General features: G+C 41.4%; 1 protein-coding gene across 8 annotated transcripts in view; it reads right to left on the minus strand.

The window, feature by feature from the left end:
* SPART (spartin) overlaps nucleotides 1-20,643 on the minus strand; it is a 388,960-nt gene that overhangs the window by 96,824 nt on the left and 271,493 nt on the right. The window lies entirely within an intron of this gene.

Below are 20,643 nucleotides of genomic sequence, written 5' to 3' on the forward strand. Positions count from 1 at the left end.
AGGCAGAAGACCTAAATATGCATTTCTACAAAGAAGACATACAGATGGTCAATAGGCACGTGAAAATATGCTCACCATAACTAATTATTAGACAAATGCAAATCAGAACTACAACGAGGTACTACCTCAAATGAATCAGAATGGTCATCATTAATAAGCGTACAAATAACAAATGCTGGAGAGGGTGTGGATGTAAGTTGGTGTAGCCGCTATGGAAAACAGTAGGGAGGCTGCTCAGAAAACTAAATATAGAACTACCATGTGATCCAGTAATCCCACTGCTGGGCATATATCTGGACAAAACTATAATTCAAAAAGATACAGCGCCCTTATGTTCATAGCAGCACTATCAACAATAGCCCAAGACATGGAAACAACCTAAATGTCCACCCTACAGATGAATGGATAAGAAGGTGTGGTACACATACACAATGGAATACTACTCAGCCATAAAAAAGAACCAATAAGCCATTTGCAGCAACACAGATGCAACTAGAGATTCTCATACTAAGTGAAGTAAGTTAGAAAGAGGGAGGCAATACCATGATATCACTTATATGTGGAATCTAAAATATGGCACAAATGAGCCTATCTATAAAATAGAAACAGATTCACAGACATAGAGAACAGCCAGAACAGTTGCCAAGAGGAAGAGGAGTTAGGAGAGGGATGAATTGGGAGTGTGGGGTTAGTAGATGCAAACTATTCCATTTAGAATGGATAAGCAATGAGGTCCTGCTGTATAGCACAGGGAACTATATCCAATCACTTATGATTGAACATAATAGGAGATACTATGAGAAAAAGAATATATATGTGTGTATGTATGTATGTATGACTGGATCACTTTGCTGTACAGTAGAAATTGACAGAACATTATAAATCAACTATAATAAAAATAACATATATGTGGATAACTGAGTCTCTTTTCTGTACAGCAGAAATTAACACAGCATTGTAAGTCAACTATAATTCAATAAAAAATTGTAAAAATGTACTTCCTGCAATTTTGGTGATTCTCAGCAGCTGGTTCTTTTATGGGAATTGAAATGAGAGGCAAATGCCAACACTGCCTTTCTCTTTTCACCCAGGAATGTATCCTTAACAAAGATCCTTAGCTAGGAGATCAGAGTCTTTATTCCAACTGGCTATTAACTAGTTGGATGCTGGTTGTATTTGGGTAATCTGATTGCTTTAACCACCCCAAATCTCTGTGACTCACCCTATAAAGATTTCTCTCTTAGAACACTGTAAACCTGCTATAGTGAAAAAAAAATCATTATTAAAAAAAAGGATTTGTCTCTTATGTCACTCTGCAATGTGTATTAGGAAAAGAGAGTTTGTCTCCACATGACCATCCTTCCCTATGGGTCCCCCACTGGATTCCTGATTGCGGCAGGTGAAAAAAGAGAAAGAACATAGAGAAAGTAACATTCTTACTGCAAGGGGCTGGAGGAGTAACTGAGCTGTAAGCTGTGTGTGGGGAGAGGGATTCAGTGTGAAAAAACAACCAGTCTTGGCCCCAGGGCATCTCACTTAGTGCCCTCACTTCAGTCACATCATGAACGGTGAGTTTGATTGGATCAGTGTTGGCCAAGTTTGAATTCCTTATTTGCTTTTACTATTTCTGTCATAGCTAGATATCCCCTTTAGAATGACTGACTTTTTAAACCTAACCTCTTCCGAGCAGTAATATTCCAGAAATAATGGATGTGATTTGCTATATTTTCTGACACACATTAAAATCCTTAAATATTGAATGTGAGTGGCCTAAAATATTGTGGTCCACCAGACGTGTGTGTTAGCCCTTCGGAAACACCAGCTACAATGATGTGAGATGCTGTCCAGTTTTGTGGAAAATTTGTAATTCTTGAAGAAGTAATGACGACAAGAATTCACCTTTTTATGTGTCCTATACCTGAGGGTGCTTGGACAGGAATTTTGAAGGTAAGTCATGAACTGCAGCCTCTATTGAGAATGGCACAGTCTTAAGACAATGAGGGACCACAGACAGAGGTGGTATGGATTTAGGTCTTAAAAATAATGGGATGGTATCTCATTTCAGCCTTGTTTTGCCTTACTGTCTCTCCCCACAACCCCAAGCACTAAAAGAAAGATCCAGGGGAGCAGGAAGACTGATGGACGTATGCTTGGAATGGACAATGTGACACTGAGGGCAAGGCAGGGCTGGGAAAGGGGTATAATGTTGAGATGATACGTCAAACTAGAGTGTCTCCTAGAAATAAAACATAATAGGGGTTCTTTTCCTGATGCCGAATCCACCCACGTCCTCATGTGCCTGCTGTCACTGCCTTGGCTTAGCCCCTGTCATTTCTCATGTACATCCATCCCTCTAGCAACCTCCTAATGCCTCTTTAGCTTCCTTTTCCCTGTTTCCAGCATTTTCTGAAACGAAGTTGATGCTATCTATTCCTTGTGTCTCATTCTTCAAGGCCACATCACCACTGGGATAAGTTAGGGGGCATGCAGGCTCTTGATGAGCCATTCCCTGCCCACCCTGGGCTAACAGCTTCTGCTTTAGTTCATCCTGCTGAGTCCTTCTGAATTCCCTGATGGGCCTTCTTCTCCCTTCCTTTATTCCCTACCCCACACTGCTCTTCTTGAAGCATCTCCCATTTCCCTCTTCCACTTAGCACCCTCCAAAGTGATTCTTCAGACCTAGTCTTTGGCCTCACCTCCCCATCAGCCTCAGGGTAAGTGCCTCTCACCACACCTGACTGTTACTTTGCTGTCGCCCCTCCTAGAGCACTCATTTCACCCTCGGCCTCCTAGAGTCTGGCTCAATATTATTTTCTTGAATGAATGAATGGATAACACTTTTTATAGAAATCACTAGCTCTCAGTTTAATCAAATACAAAGTGATCTTGCTGGGACGCATAAAGGTTTTCAAAATACATTTGGATCCAATGAGTTTAAAAGGAAAAATCGCCGTCGGAGGTAAGCGTGTATGATACCCATGCATTTTCGAAGTTCATTCTCTTTGTAATTCTTACATTCATTTTAGTATAAGAAAATGAGACAATAAAGGAAGACTTGCATTAGGGGGTTGAAACAAAAGAGATTTCTTAGCACAGAAAGGGGACCACAGTGGCTTTGGAGAGGCACCTCCAAAGCTCTGCTGTCTTTATAAATATCTCCATCTGTCTCAGAGGATTCGCAAGAGAAGCCTTCCTCTGGGCTCCCACTTAATGAACAACAGCTTTACTTCACATGTGCTCCGATGTATCATAAATCTTACTTGCTTTTACAGTGCATACATAGAAATCCTTTTAGCAGAATGATCTATGCTTTGATTCCCTAAAAAAGAAATCACTTCCTGATGACATAAAGGCCCAAAGTTTGAGCACTGCGGCCGAATGGTAGAGGGACCCTTTCATCAAGGCTCACCAGAAACAGAAGGGCTAATTCAAGGTTACTTGTGCTCATGGAGCAGTGAGCATAGAGTTCCAGTTTGCAAGATGAAAAGGTTCTCGAGATTAGTTGCACAACGACCACGACACTTATCGTCACGGAACCGTACACTTGTAAATGGTTAAGACAGTCAACGTTATGTCTATTTCCACACAATTTGAAAAATATAAACTGAGAAGTTTCACACTGGTATTTTTAAGCATTAATATAAATTTACTCCCTCTTGTGGGAAAATACAAGCTCCTTAAAAGCCGAAATACTATTTTATCATTTTTTTTTTCATCCTCTACGGCTTTGCTGCTCAAAGTGTGGTTCCTGGGCCAGCAACGTCAGCGCCATTTGGGAGCTTGTTAGAAATGTACAACCTTGGGCCCCACGGCAGACTTATGGGATCCAAATCTGAATTTTAATAAGACAGTCAGGTGATTCACATGCACCTTAAAGCTTGAGAGGCGCTGCCCTACAGATGGAGCTCAGAAATAAAAGAGTTCAATAAAGTTTGGCTGTTTTGCAGATGAGACACTTTAAGATTCGAAAAATGCGGAGTTCCTGTTGTGGCACAGCAGAAACAAATCTGCCTAGTAACCATGAAGTTTTGGGTTCAATCCCTGTCCCCGCTCAGTGGGTTAAGGATCCAGCGTTGCTGTGAGCTGTGGTGTAGGTTGCAGATGTGGCTTGGATTTGGCGTTGTTGTGGCTGAGGTGTAAATTGGTGGCTACAGCTCTCATTAGACCCCTAACCTGGGAAATTCCATATGCCGCGAGTGCAGCCCTAAAAAGGAAAAAAAAAAAAAAAAATTGAAAAATGCTTTCAACTTTTTTGCTCAACGGGATGCTGTCAGCTCTAGACCTCACCATTACACATCTGCTAGAAATAAGCAGTGAGCTAAGATTTATACACATGTAAAGTCGGATTTTTAAAAAGTAACATTCTAGGGAGTTCCCGCCATGGCGCAGTGGAAACAAATCCAACTAGGAACCATGGGGTTTCGGGTTTGATCCCTGGCCTTGCTCAGTGGGTTGGGGATCCGGCATTGCTGTGAGCTGTGGTGTAGGTCGCAGACACGGCTCGGATCTGGCGTTGCTGGGGCTGTGGTGTAGGCTGGCAGTTGTAGCTCCAATTGGACCTCTGGCTTGGGAACTTCCATGTGCCACGGGTGCAGCCCTAAAAAAAGACGACAATTAAAAGTAGCATTCTATTTGATTCTCCCTCCTGCATTTGGAATAAATACTGAACTTGAAGATAAGAGCCACCTCTGTCACCCTCCCTCTTTCTTTTGAGCACTCACTGACCTCTATGTGGCAGTATAACTCTGAGAAATGTACAGAAAGTCAGCATTTAGTCTCTAGATACCATTCCTTTGTTCAGAAATGTCCATCCCACAACCACTTAGCAGAAAAACACCGTGGGTGAGGACTTTGCCTGTCAAGCTTTTCTCTCTCCTTCCCTTCCTTCCTCTCATTAACTCAAGAAGCCAAGCATTCCCCCAGCCTGAACATAGCACAGTACTATATACTGTCCATCTCCCACCCCCACCCCCACTCAACCTAGGATGCTTAATGAGAAAGGAACTCCAAAAACTGTGGAAACTCAAGTTCAGGATCCAGGAGTTCCCATAGCTTCTCATCCCAGAGCATGACTGGGTTTGGTCCAAGGGAGCTGGTGGATAGCCTGGCCTCAGATGGAAATCTCCAGCACGTCTTCTTGAACAAGAGCTCTCGGTGCACCCTGGGACCAACACGAGGTCCAGGTATCACGCCTGGATTGAGAGGGGAGGGTATAGGCAAAAATGGCTTGTGTTCATGGAGATGTGTTGGAGACGTCAATAATTAGGATATTCTCTGGATGCTGAACATGCGAACCTGTCAGGCAGAGCTTTTGCAGCTCTGGGCTGCAGAGACTCATCACTGCACATGCTAACAGGGTGATAGGGCATGGTAACTTAATGCTACACGGGCTGGAAAAAGAATTCGTATCTTGCATTTTTATTGGATATACGCTTTTCAAAGCACTTTCAACGACAGTCATCTCATTTGATCTTCACGAGACTTCACGAGGTTATACAGGACAGGCATTGTTAGCCCCATTTTATAGAAACCTCACCCAAGCCTTGGCAGGTTTAGAGTTAGAATGCCACGGTGGTTGACGGCAAGGGCTCAAATCCACTCATTTCACTCATTCCTTGACCTCAAGCAAGTAAAGTAACTTAATGTCTCTGGGATGCAATTTTCTTACGTGTAAACAGGAATGAAAATAATTGAGTCAAAACCAAAAGAGAGATGATACATGTGAGGTCTATAGCTTAGTGCCTTCCTGTAAGTAAGAGGTGATACCTGTTAGTGACTATGATTCCTGCCAGAGGTCACACAGCTAATGTGTGATCATGTTAGACCTGGGACTCAAAACCATCTCTTTCTGGTTCTAGGTCCAAAGGTCTTCCCATTATGCATCAGTGTGAGAGATTTTAGACACGTCTCAGACTGCGTCTCCTTCAAGAACTATTTTCTGATCCCATCCTATTCCTGGCCACATGCCCCACCTCTCTTTCCGAGTTGCATCCTGTGTATCACTAGCTCACATGCTGTGTAAAATCCACTAGACTCCACACTCTCTCAGAACTGGGACCGCACCTCATGTGTCTTGGTTATTATCAGGGCTGCATCATTGTCAGCACATCGTAAGCACTATGAATGTGTTGGTTAACTTTCACTCAAGTATGGCTCCCCGAAAGGAATTTTGATAGGAAGTGGTTTCCTGTTCAATCTTGGCTTCCGAGACCGCCCTGTAACCCTCTGCCCGTGTTTCTTTGTTCTGCTTGACCCCCTTCTGTCTTTTATCTCTTCTCCTAGAGATCTATTTATTAGCTATGCCTATAATTCTTCGATTCTCATGCAGCGTTTGAATAAAATCACAGATTAGCTCCAGCTGTGGAGATTTCCACAACCCAATATGAAGCTCTTTCCTGTTGCTAAGAAAACATGCAGATGTGATTTATAATCAGATTTCAGAGGAATGTGGCACGTTGGTTAGGTCTCACTTCTGGCCAAACAGGAGGGAGGAACTGAAAATGGGGCTGCTAGAACAAGATGAAACTGTCAGGTGCTTGGAAAACTCAGCCCCTGGACAACTAGAGGATGCCATCATGGCCTTTTGTTGCGGTGGTGCTTGTTTTGTCTTTATCTGTCTGATTCAAGAAAAGTGAGCTGTACTTGAACAGAATAAATCCATCATAGATTATACATATATGAATGCATATCTATAAATATATAGAGATACGCACACATAGGTGGATGTACATGTACATATATCTTTGTTTTTTGGAATTAGAAATTTCCTATATAGCAAAACCTTGACATACAAGCTCATCTTCTTAATTAATCAGTGTTATTAATATAAATAAGTTACTAGATGTTTACTATAATATAACAAAACCCATAAGCATAGTCTAATGTCACTCATTAGCTACTGCTCTTGTATACAATATATTGAATGACTGGGACTGTTAGCTATTTACTAAGTGGAACTCCATTCTAATAAATTAAACACTTTTAAGGAGGAATTTCATAAGCTTAGGGGAACATTTCAAGGCAAAAATTCATTAACTAAATATAATCTACCTGTAGCTTTCATATTAGACTCTTATTGCTTTGGACAATATATTGGAAAAACAGTTTTTTGCTATTTTTGCAAGTTGTACATGAGAAGGAAAGCAGTGGTTGCTTAATTGCCAAACTTCCAAAGGACGTCATATAATATTTAGAGCTACTTGAAAAAATGAAAAACAAATAAGGGCTCTCTGAATTGGTATAATTTTTTTTTTTTGGTCTTTTCTAGGGCTGCGCCTGCAGCACATGGAGGTTCCCAGACTAGGGGTCTAATCGGAGCTGTAGCCACCGGCCTACACCACAACCACAGCAACACAGGATCCGAGCTGCATCTGTGACCTACACCACAGCTCATGGCAACGCCGGATCCTTAACCCACTGAGCAAGGGCAGGGACCGAACCCGCAACCTCATGGTTCCTAGTCGGATTCATTAACCATTGAGCCACGACGGGAACTTCTGGTATGATTATTTTTAAGCCCTTCTATCCTTATGAGAATAACACCTCTGCTTAATTTAAAACATTACACCCCCTATGTTTTCTTGCTTTGAGAAAATATAAGCAGATCTGGCTTTACATTGTTTTGGCAAGAGAATGGTTAGCTGATGAAAGGTGGGATGTGACACGTTTAGTCAACAACAGCCCAAACTAACCAGGAGATTGTCAGGGCAGTTTTAAAATCAACTGGTGACACAGTCCCACAGCAAAGTTGACAGATGATTTTTTTCAGACACCTCATGTTGTAAACAATGTCACGCTATTAATTTTGATCATGATCGTAATTTAAACTGGCTCTCCAGTTATGAAATGATTGCATAAAGCATTGGTTTGATGCCTAAGACACATTTGCTTCGGTGAAATGAGCAGTTTTTAAAGGGGCAGCATACATTTCCTTCGCTTGAGAAAATAGCAAGATAGTACGGTCTTCTCTTAAGAATTCTACCAACCGAAAGCTTTCCGTTACCATACCATCACTTAATTTCTGAGGCTAGGTTAGCAGTGCCATAAGGAAAAAATAATAGTTTATTTTCTGTGAGTAACCCCAACAACCCCAGCCTCAGAAGAAGGAATGCTGAAAACGTGAACGGCTAAATCCTGCTTTCAGGCCTTGAACAGCCCTTCTTCCGCTGCCTGGCGACAGGAGCCTGGCCAGGAGCGAGAAGAGCTCGCAATCCTTTAGTTGTCCTTTACCGACTGTTTGCCCGGGGTCTAGCTTAAACCTGAGTGATGGCTCCCGCGGCCTCTGCTCAGGAAACTGACTGAGGCGAGGGAAAGCAGGGAGAAGCATCCCACCAGGCAGGTTCAGGAGAAGACGTCTAAGCCTTAAGTCCCCAGGGAGATGTTAGAAAACAAAAATGCATCTGAGTAAATGTGAAGATCGAATAGTGTTTATTCAAGGAGTCACGAATCAGGGCGCATACCACTGGGCGAGTAGATACATACTCCCAGGAGCTGTACAGAGTGGGAGGTTTTTATCGGCAGAAGGAGGGTGGGGCAAGGAAATTTACTAAAGAAAAGAGAACGGTTTTAAGCCAGGACTTCTTCTTTGGGGTGGGGGTGGGGAAGGGAATGGCAGGGGTCTTGTAAACTACCTTGCTAGTACTTTTCAGAAATTTCAGACCGATTGTTTATAAAGGGCTTATCCTTTTTTTTATTCATTAAAGTATTGCAGAATTACGATGGTATGCCAATTTCTGCTGTATAGCATAGCGACTCAGTCCTATATATATGACACACACACACATTCTTTCTGTCATACTGTATTTTCTATCATGGTCTATCCCAAGAGAATGGATATAGTTCCCTGTGTTGTACCATAGGACCTCACTGCTCATGCATTCTAATGTTAATAGTTTGCATCTTATTCCTGAAAGAGGTTGAACCTGCAGTTAAGTCTTGGTGTGCTGTTCATGGGGCAAACTCAGGTTTTCAGGTCCTTAAAGATGGCAGGGTAGCTACCAAGAAGTACAAGAATTACCAGGGCTATAGATACATCCCAACATTATTTTCAGAACAAATATTGCTGTTATAACATACTGATATTAATACTAATTTGGGATCCAAGGATTTCTAGAGAAATTCTCCTCTTATCAATAAAGAATGGAGTTGTCGTTGCTGTCTTGTCTACAGGGTAGGTCCATCCCACACATCTCCCTGTCTCTTCCACAGAAGGGCTTATATATCCAAAGAAGGTGAGGTCTTCTGCATGGAAAGAGGAAGACTGTACATCTTTATTACTCAATGTAGGATAAGTAATTTTAGATTCCAGGATGAACCCAAGAGTGATGATGTTGTTTGTTATCTGAGGCTGTTTGAGTATGAATTTCATACACATTATTTGTGTATGAAATTTAATTCTGATCACTTGGGACTGCAGCAGAGTTTTAGGACTTCATTTCTTAATGTCTTTGTGACAGCTGTAAATCTTAAAATAAATACAATCCTTACAAGGAAAGCGTCAGCAGCTGGAGTAATTAAATGCTACTTGCCTTCTGTTATGGGGACTCAGATGAAGCAAAATGTGTGCTCTTCATTACAAGAAAATTCTTTACAGGTAAATGTTCCACAGTAAAAATGTTGCTTTTCTGCCAAAAGAAGCAACTTATCAGGGAGGGTACCATCTCTGGGGTCTTGGGCATCCAAATGGAGATGCTTAAGCTCAAATGCGAAATATAAATAGGACCTGGAATTTTTGGGTTCCTGGGGCCCCACTAATCAGATGATTGGGCACAAAGATGGGTTTTCTCTTCTCAGATTGGAAATGCATTTGCCATGGAAAAGCAACCAAATAATCAACAAACACTTACTGGAGACGAACCATTATCATCATTGTGATATATCGTCACAGACAAACCATTATCATCATGTGATATCATCATCAACTACAAAAACATTTAATGTGTGTGTGTAACACACACATTAACCATGGTGGGGGTGAAAGAACCAAAGGCATGATGAGTCCACAGAGGATCAAACATCTGGACCCTAGTAGGCGAAACCAGATATGATACGAAGACACGAAGACGTAAATTTTGAAGAAAAATATATGGTAAGAGAAAGCCACTTTAGTAAGCATTATTCTAGATTATATTATATTATATATATATATTTGTCTTTTTGCCTTTTCTAGGGCTGGACCCATGGCATATGGAGGTTCCCAGGCTAGGGATCAAATAGGAGCTGTAGCTGCTGGCCTACACCAGAGCCACAGCAACGTGGGATCTGAGTCGTGTCTGCAGACTACACCACAGCTCACGGCAATGCCAGATCCTTAACCCACTGAGCAAGGGCAGGGACCAAACCCGCAACCTCATGGTTCCTACTTGGATTCGTTAACCACTGAGCCATGACAGGAACTCCTAGATTATATGATATATTTAATAAGAAGTGGAAGAAATGATCTCTGTGCTGAGGGAAATCACAGTTTAAGTGATAGGTGAGCTAAACATAAAACAACAAGAAAAAATAATGTATATATGTATGTGTGAATGGGTCACCTTGCTGTATAGTAGAAAACTGACAGAACACTGTAAAGTAGCTATAACGGAAAAAAAAAATCATTTAAAAGGAAAACCCAAGAGGGAATTCCTGTTGTGGCGTAATGGAAACAAATCCGACTAGGTTTTGGGTTTGGGTTTGATCTGTGTGTTTGATCCCTGGCCTTGCTCAGTCGGTTGAAGATCCGGCATTGCTGTGAGCTGTGGTGTAGGTTGCAGGCGCAGGTTGGATCTGGAGTTGCTGTGGCTGTGGTTTAGGCCAGCAGCTGTAGCTCCAATTAGACCCCTAGCCTGGAACCTCCATATGCCACGGGTGCAGCCCTAAAAAAGAAATAAATAAATAAAATAAAAAACACGAACAAACCCAAGAGAATAAGAGGATATTACACTATAAAGAGTTAAGTTTTAAGATGCCAAATGAGGACCTGTGAAGATTGGAAGAAGAGAAGGAGGGCAGGCAATATGGTATAACTAGTCAGGGGTGGATCCCTAGAGTGGAGGAGATGCTTTGTGAGTGTCTGAAAGTCAGGGAGAGTTTGGAGAAGAAAGGGGCGATGAACCTCTGTCCAGGTTCATGGATTCAGGTGGAATCTCCTCAGTTTTGTTAATCTCTGAAACGCTGGTCAGCAAAGATTTATTCAACATCAGCATCCGGATGGAGGGATCAGAGTATTTTGAATGGGGGATGAGGAGCAGGGCATCCTGCCCCTATAACTATAGGTTCTGCTGGTGGGCATGTGTTTGTATTTGGAAAACAGTCTTCTGTTCGTTCCGTAGACACAGACCAAGGGCCTGTTAAGTGCTTATGTTGTGCTGGGGGATAGAACACACAGGTAGAACCAAATACATACATATCAAGGATATGGCGGAGTGAACAGGTTTAATAAATGATCCAACAGCAGTAAATGTGGGGATTCGGACGAACATAGAGAGGAATCCCCCAACTCAGGCTTGGGAAGTTGGGAAGAATTGAGACATGGTGGATCAATAGGAGTTAGTCAGGCAAGGGACTTGGGGTTGGAGAAAGCAGTCGGGGGCATGAATAGTGTGGATAGCAAGCCTACCTGGCTAGGTTTGAGAACCCAAAGTTGTTCTGTTTCCTGGAGCGGAGAGGCGAGGGTTGAGGCTGCTAACATAGGCAGATGGCAAATGGTAAATATTTCTAAGCTGTCTTAAGGAGTTTGGACTTTATCCCGAGGACAGTGGAGAGTCGGTGAATCATTTTAAACCAGAGATCGACATGGCAGCATCTGTTTAGCAGCCTCATCCAGGCTGCAATATGGAGAGTGGACTGGATGGTCCAGGTTCAAAGCTGATGTTACTTACGCCAGCATGTTCGCACCCACACAAACTAAGAAAGGGAAAATGTGTCCTGCCAGTCTCCTCTGTCCAGGCCTATTGTCTACCTCCCGACTCGGGGTGACATATTTTATGCTTAGGACCACGGAATTCTGATCCTCAATATCTGCAGGAAGGTTTTTCTGATTCTACCTGGGTCTACTCCAGCAACAGGTAAATGGCTGCTCAGATTTCTGTCTGCTCAACTTGTAAGCGCACACAACAATTATGATTCAGCACAACTACGTTGTGGAGGGGAAAACACCAGAGAATTATAGTAACTCGATTTAAAGTCTGCTGAAAGCTTTGCTCAAGGCTTATGTGGCTGTTGAGAGAAATGGCATGAGGTGAGAAAGCCATCACCATAGCCACAGAGGAAGAGCTGGGATTGCGACAAAAATTGAAGTGTCCTCTCAGGAAAGCCTCAATCATGCCCTTGAATAACTTCTGCGATCCTGGGGTAAAGGCAAGGGGGGCACGTGCTGAGGAACCATGTGCCGGCTACACCCAGCTCCCGTTCAGCCTGTGTTCTGGGAGCTCCACATTTCCTTTCCTTTCAGCTCAAGCAGCCTAAGAGCAGAAGCGATCTAAGTTCACCAGAGTACTTCTAGTAAAAATTTAAAGTCCTTAAAATGGTATTTTGAAAACGAGATAATAAAACAGGACATCTGTGCATTCTTTTTATTCTAGGATTCTGAAATAGTAAGCAGCCCAGCAGCATTGCAGGTTAACAGAATCTGTGTGTGATTGCAGTTGTTTAATATGCACAATTAAATGCTGATTCCAATCATCATGCTGCCAAATATAAATACTACCTGGGGAGGGTTGTCCTATAAGATGACAAGACTAATAGTGCAAGTGTTGCAACATCATTCAAAGGAGGAAGGAAGCCATTCTGGAGTTTTACTAAAAATAGGATGCTTGTAACTGAGAAGGGAAATTAGAAGTGCATTTTCTATCCACGGAAGTTGACCATCCATTCTATTCCAAACTGTGGCGCTCACTTCCAAACCACTGGCTTTGAGCTAAAAAGAACTTCAAGGGAGGACGAATAAGAGACTGCTAGATCATTTGTTATTTAGACAGTAGATTCTTGCTCTCTTCCCTTCATGCAATTGTACAACTTTAACTGAATAAATAAGAAATTGTGGAACAAATAAATATTAATAAGAGGGCTTCAGTGGAAGAAACAATTATTTCATTTTGCAATATTTAATATGTGTTTTCTAAAACCAACACACACACTTATTTGCGCTCTATGAACAGAGTTTTTTCAGTTGCATTTGGGAATTATATTTATGGTTTTGATCCATTACTTTTAGGTTCTTAGTCCAATTGCATGAAACTAATTAAACCGTTCTGTTTAAATAGTTTCTTTCTATAAACATGATCTTAGAAAGAGAAGATAGTTGGAGTTTAAGTCTGATATTCAGACATAAGAAGAAACATCTTATTGGAGAGCATATCCCACTGAAAAAAGCCTTTTATTTCTGGCATGATAAGTATACTAAACTTCCTCTTTGTTGGCACCTCTAATCCATTTTTTTGGAATCTTTTAGTAATTTTAAAATTCTAATGCTTGAGGCTAAATCCAGACTTGAAACTTTCAGGGGAATAAGAGTGGATAAAGCACTTTGGAAAATTCTGCAGCAATCCAGATGAGAGATGGTGGTGGGAGAAAAAGGAGATGATAAGCAGGCTGACTCAAGTTACATTTAGGAAGACACGGTGCAGAAAAAGAGAGGAATCAAGAATGACTTCTGTTTGAGCAGCTGGATGGTGGCGGTGCTGTTTGAAGAGATGGAAGAGCTGTGGATGGAGAAAGTGAGAGGAGGGTGCAGATAAGATTCTGTCTTGACTTCCCCCCTCCTTCCCTTTCTCGTCTCTCCCTTCTTTTCCCCCTCCCTTCTTTTCTTCTTGCCAAGCAGGGTGGGTGATGAGGCAGCTGGACAGACGATATGGAGCCCACACAGTGAGTATTCTAGGGGGTTAGGGGCTTTGTAGGGGCTGGGCCTGCACAAGGTAGTTGTGGAGAGGCAGCCTGGCAGCATCAGGAGATTGGCTACATAAGGGATTAAGCAAATAGTAAATACATCCAGAAACCTGTGGCCTGTTTCTCACTGTTGGGGAAGAAGGTACAATTACGGAAAGGGGGAAAGACAGAAAAAGCCCTGTGGCATTGGAGGAGAACTGGCTCTATCTATGTGAATTCATGGTGTGTTGTGTGCACGCACTTCTATATGCGTACTTATACATATGTGCATACATCATATGGACACACAAATGCATATGCATGTGTATATATATATGTGTGTGTGTGTTTGCATATTTGTACATTAGGGTATATATATTTCATAGATCTATCAAATATCCAAGCTGAAAAACACAAAACAAAAGCTGCACAGTTCCTGTGTAAAGCCATATTTTGTAGTAACTGGAATACTCTGTTCAGAGCAGTGGCAAGAATTAAACAGCACAACTATATACAAAGAAAGAACCTAGTGGAAGTGATGCCTGCAGCGATGAACACATCTGACACTCGGATCTTGCTTTCTCAATAGCACTCTCCATGGAAACACTCAAAGGAGACACTCCTTAAGGAAGTGCTGACTCCAGGGCTGGGCTGGGAAAAGAATAAGATGAGTTGGAAACAACTTTTTGTATCAGAAAATACGGAAATGTTCCAAAAATGATGGGCTATGTCAAGAAGGCACAGAGGCCAACTTGAATGGGCTTTTCCCGGTCAAATATTGGATAATTTGAGCATCAAAATAACTAATTATAGCTATGGATTACAATTCATTGAATAATAAAGGAATACGTGGATACACCCTGATATAAACAAATAACTAAAAGAAGATAAAGCTTTTCTTTACAATAGAATGCCAACAAATAAGTGTAAAAGGAACGATGGAATTAGAAAAAAGCCATTTGTCAACCACCGTAGTGATAACTGATTCAGGCAAAAATCGTTGATGATTCTAAAGCTAGTGAGTGAAAGTGGGATTTTGTCATAGAATCCAAGCATCTCCCTGTGAGATACTTATTGATTACTAAGGGTGACATGTAAATTCACAGTGGAGAAACCTGACCGAAACCTTCTTAATCAATTAATCGAAGCTAAAATTGGAGGAAGCATCAACCAACTTATACTAGAGGACGTTCTGCAAAATGACCTACCATTAACCTTGAAGGCTGTGAGAGTTAGGAAGGACGGAAGAATTGTTCCATCCTAAGAAGACAAGAAATGTGGGTCCTGGCTTAATATGTGACCCTGAATTGGATTATTTTGCTATCAAAGACATCATTGGGCAATTTGGGGAAACCTGAGTGGGATTTCTGATGAAGGGCCTTCAGGACTTCTCTCTATGTACTCCCTGTTCAACTATTCTTTAAATTTGAAATTGTGTCAAAATTTAAAGTTAGAAAGGGTTCTGTTTTGATGGGTATGTTTGAGGTAGGTACCTAATGAGGGACAAATATTTCCTTTCTTTTAAAGAAAGGTTTCATTTCTAGATTTTTAAAATATTTTGCCTTGCGTATTTTGCACAAAGCAACCTAAAACTGGATGGTATCTTCTGAATTGATTTACCCTCAACACCACGAAGTGAGATCTTAAGACCAGAAGCAAGAGCACCACCTGGGTACTTGGGAGAAATTCAAATCCAAGGTCCCCACTCTAGACCTGCTGGCTCAGATTCTCTAAAGAATGATCTCGATCTGTGTTTTATCAAGATCTCTAGATCACTGATGATCACTATAATTTGAGAAGCATTGCTGAACACTGAATAATGACCATTTTTCATTAAAAAAAACACATCGCTTTCTTCCATTATTCTCATTTTTAAACTTTTATTGTTAGAACCTACATACAGAAAAGTGTGCAGATACTAAGGGTATAGCTCAACTAACTCCTTCTTACAAAGTGAGCACATCTGTGCAACTAGGACCTAGATAAGAAACAAGAACACATGACCTGTACCTCTGACTTTCAACACAATTTATTAAGTTACTTGTTTTTGATCTTATGTTAATTATACAGTGAGTATAGCTTCTTAAGCTGGCTTCTTTAGCTAAAAAATTTCCCCCTCAATTTATCAAGTTCTAATTGACAAATAAAAATTGTATATTAAGATGTAAAATATGATGATTTGACATTTGTATTATCACTGTGAAATGATAATCACAATCAAGCTAATAACACACTTATCACACCACATAGTTACCATTTCTTTTTGGTGTGGCGAAAAACACCTAAGATCTACTCTCTTGGAAAATTTCAAGTACAAAAGACAGTATTATTAAGTACAGGAGCCATGCTGTACATCAGGAATACATAAATCCAACACTGACTGTGGCAAGACTTAATGTGAGTTCATTCAACTTTTTGAGAATGGGGATGGGTTGTGAAAAAGAGGTTTACCTTTGGAAGTAAGGCCAATGAGAATATAATTGACCTGTAATTTTAGTACAGGAATTATTACCTATAGAAAACCAATGACAACAAAAAAATCAATGCTCTAGTAAAATTAAAAAGGTGGGAATTTGGTATGGTGTAAAACTTAACTAATTTAATGTGCTCTAATTACTTTGTAAATATAGGAAAGGCTTGGTTCTCTACTTTGTAAGCTATTTAAGGGATCTGAACAATATGGGAGTTAAAATTTGGCTTTTGAAATACAACATAATAACTAAAAAAAAAAGTTTAAACATACTGTAATTGTAACCATTAGTAAGAGAAAATGAAACCACACGTTCTCTTAACCAGTTTCCACTAAAATGACTCACTGGATTAAAAGGTATTCTCCATTTCCTTAGTAAAACACACTCACGGATACCTCTGGTCCATGAATGTACTGATCCCACATGGGTAGACATCAACCTCTAAAAAACTGCTGTTGTTGAAGGAATCATGCTCCCTGACTTCAGACTATACTACAAAGCTACAATAATCAAAACAACATAGTATTGATTCAAAAACAGGCACCTAGATCGGTGGAACAGAATAGAGATCCCAGAAATAAACCTATGCACTATGATCAATCAATGATGAAGGAGGCAATCATATATAATGAAGAAAAGACAACCTCTTCATTAAGTGGTACTGGCAAAATTGGACAGGGATCCAACCTGTGCCACAGCAGTGACCCAAGTCACAGCAGTAACAACACAGAATCCTCAACCACTAGGCCCTCAGGGAACTCCAATGATGAATTTTTTTCATAGTTCTACATATATATTTCTCCTAATATACATCAAAATAAAAGACACATCAACATATCTGCCATTTCACAGATATCATTGATTAAAATGAAACTAATTACTCATTTAAAAAGTGAGTCATTTGAAAATAAAAACATTAGGTGAATAACAGTGTAGATGGTTGAAAGGCAAAGCAAAACATATGAGGATGGCTGACAAATGACAAAAGTTTAGGGGACACCAATCTTGTTTCTCAGGTTAATTGGCTCTTTTCCCACTGAAAAAGGAAAGTATGTAGGGAAGCCAGGATCGTATAGCATAGCAGCGGGCACGAAGGTTGGAGCCATCATGGGGATCCTATTCAGTGCCTGTGTCCCTGAGGCTTGAGAAGACACGTCAGCACAGGGGTCCTAACAGGAGGGACACAGAAGTTAAGGAGGACCACAGAGATGTGACATGGAGAAAAGGATCCCTGTTTCTTCATATATTGTGCAGGGCTGCTTTGGCTCTGGTGAGATGGTGACTGGCAGGCTTCCTTCTTGGTGGTGCATGTCCAGCTTATTGAAAGAGGACTATGTCTGTGTAGATATCTTTGCAATTCTGACAGACACTCATTAGATTGGGATGATTTAGCTACCTGCCTATTGCAAAAGCTGCCCAGACATCCCCGAAGGCACTACAGCTGTGGCAGACTGATAGATGAGAATTCAATGGCAACCAGGGTTGGTGAGCAGGAATTTTATTTTTCTTCAGTACTAGCTTGAGGATTTAGCAGACAATAGCATTTCTTTGGCTGCCATCTTACATCACAAGTGTTCATAACATCTTTGAAAATAAAATGCTCCAAGTTTGTAGAGGAAGCCAGCCTGTACTGAAAGCTATAACAAAGAGTGCCTTTGAAGCCCTGTCTTTTCCAATGCCTTACGATTCCTGGCTCCATGCAAACAAAAGCTTTCATAAAGTTCTGCCCAGCCTCCCTCGAGCTGTCCTTATTACTCAGGGTGCTGAACAATAACCTCAGCTTGGGAAGCAATCTTCTGTTTTGTACCCCCAGGAAATGCCTCAGCTGTGAATGCTTCTGAATTCTGGGCAGGGCAGGTGGCGGGGGGCACCCGACCTTCCAACACAGTGTTCAGAAGGTGTGGATTTAATACAGGAAAAAGAGTGCTCGTGACTTGACTGCTTTAGGCCAGTTGGTTATAAGGTTCGGACATTTTTCCCAATAACAAGTTCTGAAAACCAAAGTTGCTCACTTGCAAGTAAACTACTCCAGTTTGGCTAATGTATAGAACGCCCTTTGGAGGGATGACATTTTTCTACCTCAAGGTCAGCAAAACTGCATAATTAGTTTCGGTCTTGCAAAGAGACCGAGAACTGCCAGGCTGGGTCAGGCACATCCATTAACTAGCCGCGGGCTTTAGGTGGATACTACCCTCTCTGGACCTTGGTTTCATCATTTCTAAGTTAGAGGTTTCAACCAGATAATTGATAACTGTCCTCCCACTGTAACAAGCTGTGTGCCAGCACCTTTCCAAAGGTGATCATCAATTTGTTCTGGGGTGTCAGGTGCGAGAAACTGGGGCGTCAGGTGCAAGAAACTGGGGCTTAGGGAAAAAATGGAGGAGATATTTATTCTTCTCATGTACAGAGGAAGGCTTTGTGCGTGTCTGGCAATAACTGCTCAAGGTCGATCCTGGACAGGGTCATCTGATAGGGTAGGCATTTATCTGAGGGCAACGAATGACTGAATGTTAATAAAATGGAAGAATAACTTTGGGCATTGAAGCAGCCTCTGACAATGGCATGGGTAGATCACTGCAGCTTGTTACCCAAGCATCACTTAGAAGAATAACCTAAAACCTTTTTTTTTCCCTTGGTTTTGTTTTGTTTCTTAAAGCTCCTTGAATCTATCCCTTATATCAGGGAAGACTCAGTCCTTGTCTGCTTGTTTGCTTGTTTACTCTGAGTCAGTCTGTACCCTAAGGAAATGCGAGTTTGGTGTTCATTCTGCTTGAACTCATGGACCTTTTGTGTGAGCCAGACTGCTTGTTTTCATGAGGGGTCAACAGGGTGGCGGTCTTTAAGGTGTCAGGTGCAAGCCCTCTTTTCTTGAAAGAACTACCATCCTGAATAAGAAATACAAATGGCTGTTTCACTAGCTTCAATTTCAAGAACTCAATCCCCTATTGCCCATGATTTTGAAAGTTTCATTCTCTGATTTTAGGTCTACAAATAACATATATTTACTCATCTATTCACTTGTCTGTAAATAACTAAATTCCAGTTTGGTGCCAACCCTTGCGTAGCACCAGGAGTACAAAGGTGACTCTGCCACAGTCCCTGACCTAAGGACTCGCCCTTGAATTTGGGAGACAGCTCACTAAAGAACTCTATTAGTCAGTGGTGGTTGCTAGAGGTAGGGGTTAAGGGTTTGGGGTGGGTGAAATGGGTGAAGGGGGATCAAAAGGTACAAAGTTGCAGTTATAAAATTAAGAAGGCAAGGGGATATAATGCACAGCATGGCGACTGCAGCTGTAACACTGCACTGCATATCTGAAAGCTGCTGAGAATAGATCTTAAAAATCTTCACCGCAAAAAACATTTTTTTGTAACCATGTATGATGATGGATGTTAACTAGACTTACTGTGATAATCATTTTATATGCAGACATTGAAAAAAGAACTGTATTAGTCAGGACTCTTGGTTTGCTCATGACAAAAACTCAGCTTCAAACAGATCAGGGTTATGAGGGCATTTCTAGATCAGGAAGAGGCAGAGGGGTAGCCAACACTCAGAATTTTTTTATATGAAAGTCTAAATTTGGTGTCTTTTTTTTTTTTTTAAATAGGATATTTCAGGAGGAGTTCCCCTCGTGGCACAGTGGTTAATGAATCCGACTAGGAACCATGTGGTTGTTGGTTCGATCCCTGGCCTTGCTCAGTGGGTTAAGGATCTGGCGTTGCCGTGAGCTGTGGTGTAGGTCGCAGACGGGGCTCGGATCCCGTGTTGCTGTGGCTCTGGCGTAGGCTGGTGGCTACAGCTCCAATTAGACCCCTAGCCTGGGAACCTCCATATGCCGCGGGAGCGGCCCTAGAAAAGGCAAAAAGAAAAAAAAAAACAAAAAAAAGGATATTTCAGAAAGATGGGGGGTGCCTCCTAAAAGAAAACCATAAGCTATCGCGAGATTGGGTGCCCTTTTTGTATGACACAAGTGCTTTCTCCTGTGCACCAACCTGCCACCTGCACAGAGTTTGTATATGTAATTCCGATCAGCCCTGGTCACTCATTTGAATTATTAGGCCCTTGGATGAAAAGAAGGTCACAGTGGAGGTGGGAGGACCCGTTGGTAAGGTCCCGCAAACACTGTCTTCAAGGAAATGTGATGGCAAAGCAGATGGAGAGTCAAGAACAGTGGCGAGATATTTTGGTCATGGTGACAGAACTTGGTCAGCAAAGGATTATGTATTTTCACGTCTTCAAAGATATTTTTGAAAGTTTCTACATTTTTCCTTTATGTATTTATCTCACAGTTTATAGAAATCTCTCAGACATTCTGTCTTTTTCTTT

This window comes from Sus scrofa, chromosome 11 (assembly GCF_054392235.1).
Source record: "Sus scrofa isolate SSC_HxYL_T2T_F1_AM1 chromosome 11, Sscrofa_HxYL_maternal_Yorkshire_Landrace_v2.0, whole genome shotgun sequence".
Classification (NCBI taxonomy): Eukaryota; Metazoa; Chordata; class Mammalia; order Artiodactyla; family Suidae; genus Sus; species Sus scrofa.